Raw genomic sequence first — 11,473 nt, 5'->3', positions numbered from 1 at the left:
GAAGGGGGGCTCGAAGGCAGTGCTGCTCCCATATAATCTGTTATCCCTTATCCTTCGAGATCGTAGAGGTCATACGTTTGGGAGATGTTGTCTGAAGATGTTTGTGGAATTTCTGCTCTGCATCTTGCAGATGATACACTCTGAGCGTCATTCATCAACGCACTGGATGCTTGTGGATGCACGATCAATCCCTGATTAAGGGTTTTATCCCGAAATTTCCATTTTCCTGCTCCTCGGATGCTGCCTGGCGTGCTGTGCTTTTCCAGCACCATTCTAATCTAGCCTATCAATCAATTGGGCTGCTTTGTCCGGAGTTGTGTCAATAGTGTTGCGTACTTTGAGGGTTGCACTGAGCCAGACAAGTTGGGAGCATTCCATCACACTCCTGCCTTGTGCTTTGTCGATGCCGGGCAGGCTTTGTGGCGTCAGGAGTATGTTACAGACAGCAGCATTCCAAGCATCTGACCTGCTATTCGAGCCACCGTATTTATGCGGAGGTTCTGGATAAGGAAACTCCCAGGTGGTAAAGCCATGTTAAAGGAAAAACTAGTATATTTTCTTGCTGTTTCCTTCAATTGTGATTTAACCTGATCTATAACATCTGTACATCATGCACTTTTTTCACTTACTTCAATTTGTTCTTCAACAGTTTTTCACAATTCTGTCCTCTGCAAGTATTATTATAGTATCTCTCCAAGCTTCCTTTTCTACATTAATGCTTCTGGCTTGCAAAGATGGACTTAGTTCACCTCCAAACACATATCCAATTGACTTTACTTCAGATCACTTTTAAGGTTTTCTGTTCCATACTGTCTGTTGTATCTTGCTCTGATTAGATTAGATTAGATTAGATTACTTACAGTGTGGAAACAGGCCCTTCGGCCCAACAGGCCGCGACCCGCCGAAGCGTAACCCACCCAGACCCATTCCCCTACACCTAACACTACGGGCAATTTAGCATGGCCAATTCACCTAACCTGCACATCTTTGGACTGTGGGAGGAAACCGGAACACCCGGAGGAAACCCACTCTGCTTTCCTTTAACTCGGACTTTGGACCACAGAATGAATAACAACATATCAGAACTTCATACTTAGCTTGTTTTGGCATGGATTCGCTATCTGTTTATGACACCGTGCCGTCGATGCAGTGAGGCAGGTGGTGGTGTCATTAAGTATGGCGTCCTTTGCAGTCAGAGCACTAAGTTTGTTATTTCCACTGATTGAAACGGCGATCATTTCGGGCTGATCATCTTGTCGTTTGGCCATCACCAGATGCAGTGATCGCTATTTTGGGAACTATCTGTATCAATGCACTGTGCTAAATGCAGGAGCGAAGGAACAACTCATGGACACGATTCCCATTTCACCAACAACCACCCACCACGGAAGTTGCATCACTTAACCTTCTCCAGTCACCTCTGTGGAGGTCAGAGTGGAAAATAGCAGGAGGATCTGCAAATTCAGAACATCAAAAGCTTGCAAGAACAGTGAGGAAAACGATTGTCCACAGAACTCAGTTGAGGAACTGAACATAAATATCGTCTTTATAAGAGCAAATAACGAGAATAATGCACGCTTCTCATCTTACTCAGAACCACTTTCCTGTTGAAGTTGCTGAAGAATCTAAGTCTTGGCGATTGTTTCTGTAACAAGCCTCTCACACTGACAGTTGCTCACACTGTCGGGAAGGTCACTCCTCCTCCAGCCCTCATCTTCAAGTTTGATCACAGAAACACACTACCATCTAGTGGCATATACAACTAATTGCAATGTTCAAAATCTCACATCGTTCCACTTCACTGGATAATGATAAATGAAAACACATGTGTCCCACATCCGTGTGGAACACTGTAATTAGTTCAGGGTCTGCATTTCAATTTCCTTTGCAGCATCCAAAGATTTCAGACTACTTTACTCCCACATTGTATCCAAACATGTTATTCCACAAGGAATTTTTTAATGATTGAAGCAGTAGGATCGAATGTTGCTTTTGATGAATTTACTGGGAATATCCATTGCAACTGGATTTGTTTAACTTTGCTAAGTCTCATTGTAAATGTAACTCCTGTATGAAAAGCAGATGCACTGCATCGTTTCAAATCGATGGCTGACAGTGGCATTGTCACAGACTCTGCGATGTAGATGCTGGCATTGACAGCCACGCACATACATGGTTACAGAATATTTGAAAGAAAAAGAACACATTGCAGTCAAGTCTCCCTCATCTGAATGGGAATAATGTAAGAGCAGAAACGTCCATGCATCATCCAAATCCTGATTGAAGTGAAAGTACCACTGCCAGGTTTTTCGATGACACAAAAATACATGGGAACGCATGTGGCGATAATGTTTTTATGAGACTACAAGAAGACCACGTTATAGACACTTTCAGTGTCTGTGATGATACAGAATGTTGGCGAGACCACTACAAAATCTCTGGCGCCCATAAATGAGCAATGTTTGAGGGACGCATTAACAAATCATGGATTTTCAGAAATAATTCGTATGAAGATGGCACTGAGGCTCAGTGGTTAGTACTGCTGCTTCGCAGCACCACAGATGCATGATCGATTTCAACTTCAGGTGGCATTCTGTGTGGAGTTTGCTCAGTCTTCATATGTCTGCATGGGTTTCCAGCGGGTGCTCTTGAACCTACCCACATTTAAAAGTTAGGCAGATTGGTGAATTAGCCAGAGGAGATGCAGGGAGAGGGTACGTTCGAGTATGATGCTCTTCAGAGTCTCTATGGGCCGAATGGCCTACTACCACACAATATGGATACATTGTTTATATTGTGCACCATTGATAGTTTAAATTTTATTTGTTAAGAAGATGTAGAAGAATACTATACCCTTACGAAATTGACAGCTAGTAGAACGACCTGACAGCATCAAATGTCCTGAACAAGATACAATGTAACCTTTTGGCCCAGCAGTTAGTGTCGCCGATTGCCTGGAGACAAATAAATAATTTGAATTAGGCAAATAAGTTTAAATTATACCCCCAAATAACCAAACTCCAATGATGTCTGAAATTCGTATATTGACAATATTAAAAACCAATGACACAATCCGAAGCTTTGGGAGTACAAGATCGGGAAAATGTGAACAGTTGAGAGAGTACTGTCAAGCCACCAAGGTCAACAGACTGCCTGGAAAATTAGATATTTGAAAATTACATTTATCTATCAACCTGTGAAATACAAATTCGAAGAAGAACAAAGTCTACATAGGAAGGTACATAGGGAGCATTCGACAGTTGCGTGATTTTGAAATTTAAGTTTTGGTAAACCTTTTTCAGGGGTTTTATCGGACTATTATAGAAGGGAAAGTAAATATATGACTTGCAAATAGTTATTAGTTTATTATTCTCTGTTATACTTCAATAAATAAATGTGTTACTTTTTCCGGACTAAATCTTCTCTGTGTTGCTAGTTTAAAATTAACAGGGTTGAGGGGGGGTGTTTACCCGTGTCATAACATATTGATTTGTGAGATGTGGCTACACTGGTTGTTCAGTATTTATTGCCATCCGCATTTGCATTTTGGAAGGTGGTAATTATCTGCCTTCTTGAACCCGCGCATCGCACCTGTTGGTGGTTGACACACAATGCCATGAGGGATGGAATTCCAGTGTTTTGATCCAGCGACAGTGAAGAAAAAGAGGTATATTTCCAAGTCAGGTTGGTTAGTAGCTTGGAGGGGAACTCGAAGGTAGTGTTGTTCTAATATATCTGCTATCCCTGTTGTCTAGACAGAAGTGGCCATGTGTTTCAAAGGTGCTGTCTGAGGATTTTTGGAAACTTTCTACTGTGTATCTTGTAGATGGTACACATAGGTGAAGGCAGCGGAAACTTGTAGATGTAGTGTCAATCAAGCAGTCTGCATCGTTCTGGATGTTGTCAAGCTCGTTCCTTGAGTTGGGGCTGCAATAATCCAGACAAGCAGGGAGCACTCCATCAAACTTCTGACATGTGCTATGGAGAAGTTGGGCAGGCTTCGGCTAGTCAGAAGCAACGTTAAAACGGAAGTATTCCTCGCCTTTTACCTGCTCTTGTAGCCATTGTACTTATGTGGTATGTCTAATTGAGGTTCTGATCAAGGAAACACCTAGAATGTGGGCAATGGGGGAATTCAGTGATGGTAAGATCATGCTAAAAGTAAGGTCACCATATTTCTGTCAACTTTCCACCAATTGTCATTTCACCTGATCTTTAGTCCCTTTGCATCATGCTCGTTATATTTCACTTGCTTCCATTTTTTCATCAACAATTTCTCACAATCCTGTCCTCTGCAGCTGTTATTACTGTATCTCCCTAAGTTCTGTTTTCTCCCCATCAATGATCTGGCTTGCAAAGATACCCTTCCTTTACCTCCATCGACATATCTAATTGTCTTCATTCTCACGATCTTTAATCTTTGCTGTTCCATACTTTCTGGTGTATTTTTCTCTCATTTCACTTATTTCGAAATTTGGAGCACAGAATTCGTAACACTGATAATTCAAAATCAGCATAGCAGATCTCCCACTCAGTGCAGGATTTGGTATGGACTCACCACCTATTTGTGACGATGTGCTCTCATTTGCAGAGAGGTAGGTTCAGTGTCAGTATATATGGCATCTTACACAGTCAGGGTAGTAACTTTGTAATCTCTGTTGATTGAGTGGTGATCCTCGTGGTATGATCATCTTCAAATTTGACCATCACGAGATGCAGGGGTGGATGATTCAGGAGCTGTCTATAACAAATCACTATCTTAAATGTGATGGAAATTGAGAAATTCATGGACACAATTTCCAATTCACTAACAACCACCACGGAGGAAGATGCAGCACGTCACCTTATCCATTCAGATCCGTGGAGGGCAGAACGGAAAACAGCAGCAGGATTCTGTAGGTTCACAACTTTTTCAGATTATAAGAAAAGTGGTGAAAGAAATTGTTTGCAGAGATCTGTTGTGGATCTGAAGGTAAGTATTATAATTATAAGAGTAAATAATCAGAATAATGCACACTTTATGTCTAACTCAGAGCTGCCTTCCTGTTGAAATTGCAGAAGAAGGAGGGTCTTGGCGTTTGTTTCTGTAATAAGCCTCTCACACTGAAAGTTGCTCACATTGCCTGCAAGGTCACTCCTCCTCCTTCTCCAATTCTCATCTTCGATATTGATCTCAGATTCGCATTACCATCTATGTATTGGGAATTCCTTCATTGAAATTCCCACGCTGAATACAGTTCACTGAATACTGCTTAAGGAAAACAGATATGCCCCACCCCCCCCCCCCCCTTCCAGGTAGAATACATTGAACGGTTGAGATTCGGCATTTCAACTTCATTTGAGGCATGCAACGATTTCATACTACGTTCCACCTGCATTGCAACGAAAACTTTATTCCACAGGGAAATGTTTAATGAATAAAGCAATAGAAATAAATGTTAGCGAGCTTTGAGAAGATCTGTGCCTCAGATTTAGGTTTTGGATGTAGGTTTGCTCCCTGAGCTGAAAGGTTCAATTCCAGACGTTTCATTACCTTACTAGATAACATCTTCAGTGGAACTCAGGCGAAGCAATGCTGAAACTTCTTGCTTTCTATTTATACGTTTGGATTTCTTTGGGTTGGCGATGTCATTTCCTTTGGTGTTGTTGTTTCCTGTGGTGAAGTCACTTACGGTTCCTTTTCTCAGGTGGTGGTAGATGGGGTCTAACTCGATGTGTTTGTTGATAGAGTTCTGGTTGGAATGCCATGCTTCTCAGAATTCTCGTGCATGTCTTTGTTTGGCTTGTCTGAGGATGGATGTATTGTCCCAATCGAAGTGGTGTCCTTCTTCATCCCTGTGTGAGGATATGAGTGAGAGAGGGTCATGTCTTTTTGTGGCTGGTTGTTGTTCATGTATCCTGGTGGCTAGATTTCTGCCTGTTTGTTCAATGTATTGTTTGTTCACAGTCCTTGCACGGTATTTTGTAAATGACGTTAGTTTTGCTCATTGTCTGTGTAGAGTCTTTCACGTTCATTAGTTGCTGTTTTAGTGTGAATGGTAATAAAACGTCAGGAAATGAACCTTTCAGCTCAGTGAGCAAACCTACATCCAGAAATAAATGTTGCTTTTCCTGTGTTTGCTGAGAATATCCATTGAAAACTTTACTTTGTTTCATTGTACATAAACTGTCTGTATGTATATCAGATTCAGTGCAATTTATAAAATTGGTGACTCACTGTCACATTGTCAGGGACTATATGTGGATTTGCCAGCATTGTCAGTTGCTCCAATAAAAGGGTAAAAGATGTATTAAGGGAAACAATGCAGTTTATGCTAAAGTCTCCCTCGTCCCTCATAACGGTACCATCCAAATCCTGAGTAAAGTGAATGTACCATTGCGAAGTTTACAAATGGCATAAGAATAAATATGAAGGCAACTGATGATGTTGATCCAAAAAGTCTACTGAATACCAGGTTACAGACTGTTTCAGTTAGTGAGACTATCGCATGTCTGGTGAGATCGCTGGGAAATTTGCAGTGCCAGTAAATTATTACATTATCAGTGTTGCAATTCCAAATCCCAAATACTCTGGACGCGTTCATGACATGTTCAGTCAATGCGAACCTATGTTACCTCAATGTATCAGAGACCCAGGTTCGATTTCAGCCTCAAATGCCTGTATGTCGTTTGGACATTTTCCCTTTGCCTCGGTGTATTTCCCGTGTGTGATTTGGTTACCTCGCACAGTCCTAATCTGGCCTCGATAGTTAAATTATCGATTGGAAATGCGGCCACAGAACAGACCTGTGTGTGATGCTCTTCAGAGTCACGGAGTGGACTAAATGAGCTGAATAGCCTGCTTCCACCCTGTATGGATTCTATATTTATATTGCGTAACTACTGATGTTTTTATTTAATTCATTTGTGACATTGGGCCCAGCTGGCTGGCCAGCATATGTTGCCCTTCCATAGTTGCCTTTGAGATGGTGGTGGCGAGCTGCCTTCTTAAACGTCTGCAGTCTGTTACTGGCCAGGTCAGAGCCCCTCACAACACTTCAACAAAGTACCCCTGGCCACTTCTATGATTGTCATTTTAAGCCTAGGAAATACACGTACGTACAGTGGATATTCCAGGAGGGCTGCAGCTGGCCCAACCATTCAGTTTTCAATCAAGCAGTATTTATTTACAATGAAACACGAACAAACAATAACAGAATATGGGATAAATTAAGGTATCTGAAAAGCCAGTGGGCTATCCCAACTTAACTACATTGTTCTAAATTCTTGAAACAATCCTTATAATCACCCATTGGCAAAGAGGTAAGAACAAACACAAAGTCTTACAGAATAGAGAGAGATGACAGATAGATTCAGCATAGAACAGCTTCCAAGTAGCTGTTTATTTGATCAGGAGCCTGAAAACATTGTCTGCTTGCTCAAACCAAGCCAAGCTAATGCAGACAAAAGCTGAACAGCGAGAACAGGTCGCTCCTCTTTCACAGTACAAGTGTTTATTTAAAAAATTAAAAGCTTCGCTGAGATAGACTCAGACATTTCAAATCTATGCGTTCACGACAACTCTGAAAAAAAAACAACACTACGCTCAAAGTCTCCTTCTCAACTCTTGAATATTTCTGCTGATTTCCTGGAGAATAACACGATTGGTCTTTCGATTCTCCTGTCATCTTCCTGTAAGTGCACAGCACCCCGACACTCACATCATTTGCAATAACAGGCACCTTCAATGACTGTATGTAATTAGGATTGGTTAACAATGGGGAAGTGATTTACACAGCTTTCACACTGTCAAATGCCTTCTGACAGTGTGCTGTACTGATACCTTTTGCATTTCTTTAACAATTCAGTAAGTGGAACAGCTACACTGGCAAAATTTGCAACGAATTGCCAATAAAATCTACTCAATCCCATGAATCAGAGTACTGCCCTTTTTGTCGATAGTATGGGAAAGGTCCAGTTACTTTTATTTTGCATTCCGTGCGGCTATATGTCCATGTCCAAAAATGTGGCCCAGGAAGGTGACGTGGGCGTTGGCAAATTCATTTTGAGCCAGGTTTGTCACCAAGCCTACATTCCAAAGTTGATCGTACAATCTAATAAAGTTTGCAAACGTTCCTTCCGTGTATGATGAAAAATCACCAGGTCATCTGACATACAACACAATTCGGAAACCGGAAATCACCTCATTGGTTATTCTCTGAAATGCACCAGGCGCAGCTTTCATGCCAAATGGCATGACTTTAAAGTGACACAGTCCATTCGTTGCTATGAAAGTCGAAATTGTCTTCACTCGTTCGGACAAGTTTGCCTTCCACGGTCCTTTGAGCAAGTCCAACTTAGAAATATAAGTTGCTTTGCCCACCTTTTCAGCAGAGCCTTTCAAATGTGGAATCGGATCTGTATCAGTCGTTTTAACTGCATTGACTTTGCAAGAATCCAAACAACTGGAAAAGTAACTCAATAGTTTATCACTACTTTTTACAACTTCCTCATTGTTGAATTTAATTTCAAGAATGTCTAATTCGGTGTCCTCGGAACCTGGTCCTTCACTCTCCGTGTAACTAATAACACATTCTCCTTAAGCTTTCCTTCCCTATCAAAATACCTTTTGAGCATATTTGAATGACAAACTCCGTGAGATTTCTTTCCGTGTGAAGCAATTTTCCAACAGTTCACCTCAGCGAGGTTTGAGAACATTTGTAGCTCAGGCTGAAGTTCTGGATGTAGGTTTGCTCACTGAGCTGGACGGTTCATTTTTGGACGTTTCATCAACACACCAGTTAACATCTTCAGTGAGCCTCTGGACGCACCACTGGTGATGATTCCTGCTTTCTATATATATGTTTGGGTTTCTTTCGGTTGGTAATGTCATTTCCTACGGTCACGACATTTCCTGTTGTGATGTCATTTCTATCAATATAGACAATTTGCATCGTAAGACCAAATTTGTCACTTACTGGCATAAAATTCACTAAAGAGGAGGAAAGCAACAACAAACTGCCATTTCTAGATGTCACAGTAGAGCGAACAGCCAATGCGGAACATCAAACTAGCGTCTCGAGGAAAACAACACATATGGACCAAATATTAAACTACAGAAGCAATCCCCCAACATCCACAAACAACGCTGCATCAGAACGTTATTCCAATGAGTCACCACACACTGCAGCACAGAGAAATTACGCAGAGCAAAGGAAAATCACCTTTACAGTGTATTCAAAAAGAACGGGTACCCAATGAACACGGTGCGCAGATCTCTCAGCAACAAATCCAAACAAGCAGACAAAACGCATCCAGAAACTCTAGCTACTCTCCCCTACATCAAATGACTGCCAAGCTACTCAGACCCCTTGGCACCACCAAGCCCATCAATACTTTAAAACAACAGCTACCAAACTTGGAAGTCCGTATCCAGACAAGAAGCAAAACTAATGTCATTTACAAAATACTGTGCAAGTAGTGTAACAAACACTATATTGGGCAATAAGGTGGAAAACTAGCCAGCAGGATACAAGAACATCTACGAGCCACAAAATGACATGACCCTCTCCCGCTAGTATCTTTACACACAGATGAGGAAGAACACAACTTCGACTAGGACAAGCCAAACAGAGACACGCACGAGATTTCCCATAATCATGGCATTCCAAGCGGAAATATCTCAACAAACAGATTGACTTGGAACTGATTTACCACCCCCTGAGAAAAAGAACAAGAAATGAACATCACCACAGGAAATTACATCACAAAACCAGAGAAACCCAAACATATAAATCGAAAGCAGGAATCATCAGCATTGCTTCACCTGGAGGCTCACCGAAGATGTTACCTAGCATGGTTACGAAGTATTAACAGAAATATCCTTTGTCCTTCCAGCTGCCACTTTATTAAGTTTCAAGACAAATATAAACTGGACAATAGGCAGACAACTACCAATAATTACTCAATGGAAACTGCGTGTCAAATGCTATCTGCATTGGAGACGGATGCAGGTAACATCAGCAGAAATGATGGAGAGGCTTTATTCTTTATGCATTTTGTTTCCTCCTGCCTACAGACTGACGAAACACTGAGACGAGGGACCATTCTTTGGATCAGGCCCCTGTCCAATAAAAACATCAGGATTGATCTCTGGTCTCCTCCATGTCGTGCAGATTAAAGTGATGGCATTCACTGACTTAACAAGTCCATCTTAACAAAGTACTAAATACTTAATACTTAACAAGTATTCACGTACACATTGCCAAACATCAGGAATCGCACGGCTCATCAATAATTTAATAGAAGAGCATCTTGAAACTTTCATGTAATTCAGTCCTGCTCCGAGGTATAGTCTCCCTGTGCGGGTGTTGGCTGCAGGCTCCACCTGCTTGCCATTTAGCTGCCATCTCGAAGTGGCAAGGTCATGGAAATCTTTCTTACTTTCAACCTGAGTACAGATGAAACAAACAGGCATTATTTTGATTCGATGTAACTTTCCTCACCACCTCGTCTTTTTCTGAGATATTCGCGAAGTTGCACCGTTTGATGTTTTTTTTTTCTTTGCTCCAGTCCACTTAACTCTCCCTGTTTAATTTCGAGGCGCTTTCAGTCAGTCCGTGACACACACCACGGCAGTAGTTATGAGGAAGGAATGCCACTGTCTCACCATCACCTGCGTTTATTATGTTCACAGCCAGGTTATTATTTCGAAGTTAGATATTTTCTCAGGCAAAGCCAGTTCGGGAAAGGCCAAGCGAGGATCTGGAGCGGAGTGAGATTTGTTGTACAGATGAATAAAGTATAAAAACATTTTCACTGGAGATTCGGGATGCACGAATTGAAGACACCGCCAACCATTGCTGTCGAGCACATTATTAAAACAGCACAGAATGCTTCCCCAATAATTGTGCATTACAAAAACTCTCCCTTAAAAGAAAACTTTCCTTCACAGAAACAAATGAAAAAAGTACAATTCTTCACTAGATAATAAAACAAGTGATTCTGCTCGCACATCTGGACCGCATTCTAATTTCTAATGTTACTTTTGTAAGGAGTTAAAATCTGCAGTTTGGAACATTCCGAATTGACACAGATGTTGTTTTTCTTCTTGTCATTGGAGTCTGTGCATAAATGTTGGGTATGATGAACGCAGTGTGGAGACAGAGCACAAATTGTGATCCAAAACTTAGAGCTTCACATGGTAAAACAAATTGTATCCATTCTTTATTTGTTTTCTCCACATCGAAACAATACCTGAGGTTTTAATGTTGATTTGAAACATTGTGTACAATGATTGAGATTGCACGGTGGATGAGCCCTCACCAAATCCCACAGTGAAGTTAAAATATCCGCCACCCCTACTGCCGTGTCTGCCACCACTTCCGAACCCACCAGCGCCAGTCACCTGCATTCTGCTGACACGCCTCCCACAGACCCCACTGTCACTATCCCCACCCCCAGAACCCCGAGGGGAACACTACCCCTGCTCATG

This window comes from Chiloscyllium plagiosum, chromosome 44 (genome assembly GCF_004010195.1).
Source record: "Chiloscyllium plagiosum isolate BGI_BamShark_2017 chromosome 44, ASM401019v2, whole genome shotgun sequence".
In the NCBI taxonomy this organism is placed as follows: domain Eukaryota; kingdom Metazoa; phylum Chordata; class Chondrichthyes; order Orectolobiformes; family Hemiscylliidae; genus Chiloscyllium; species Chiloscyllium plagiosum.
Note: the sequence above shows the minus strand (reverse complement) of the source record.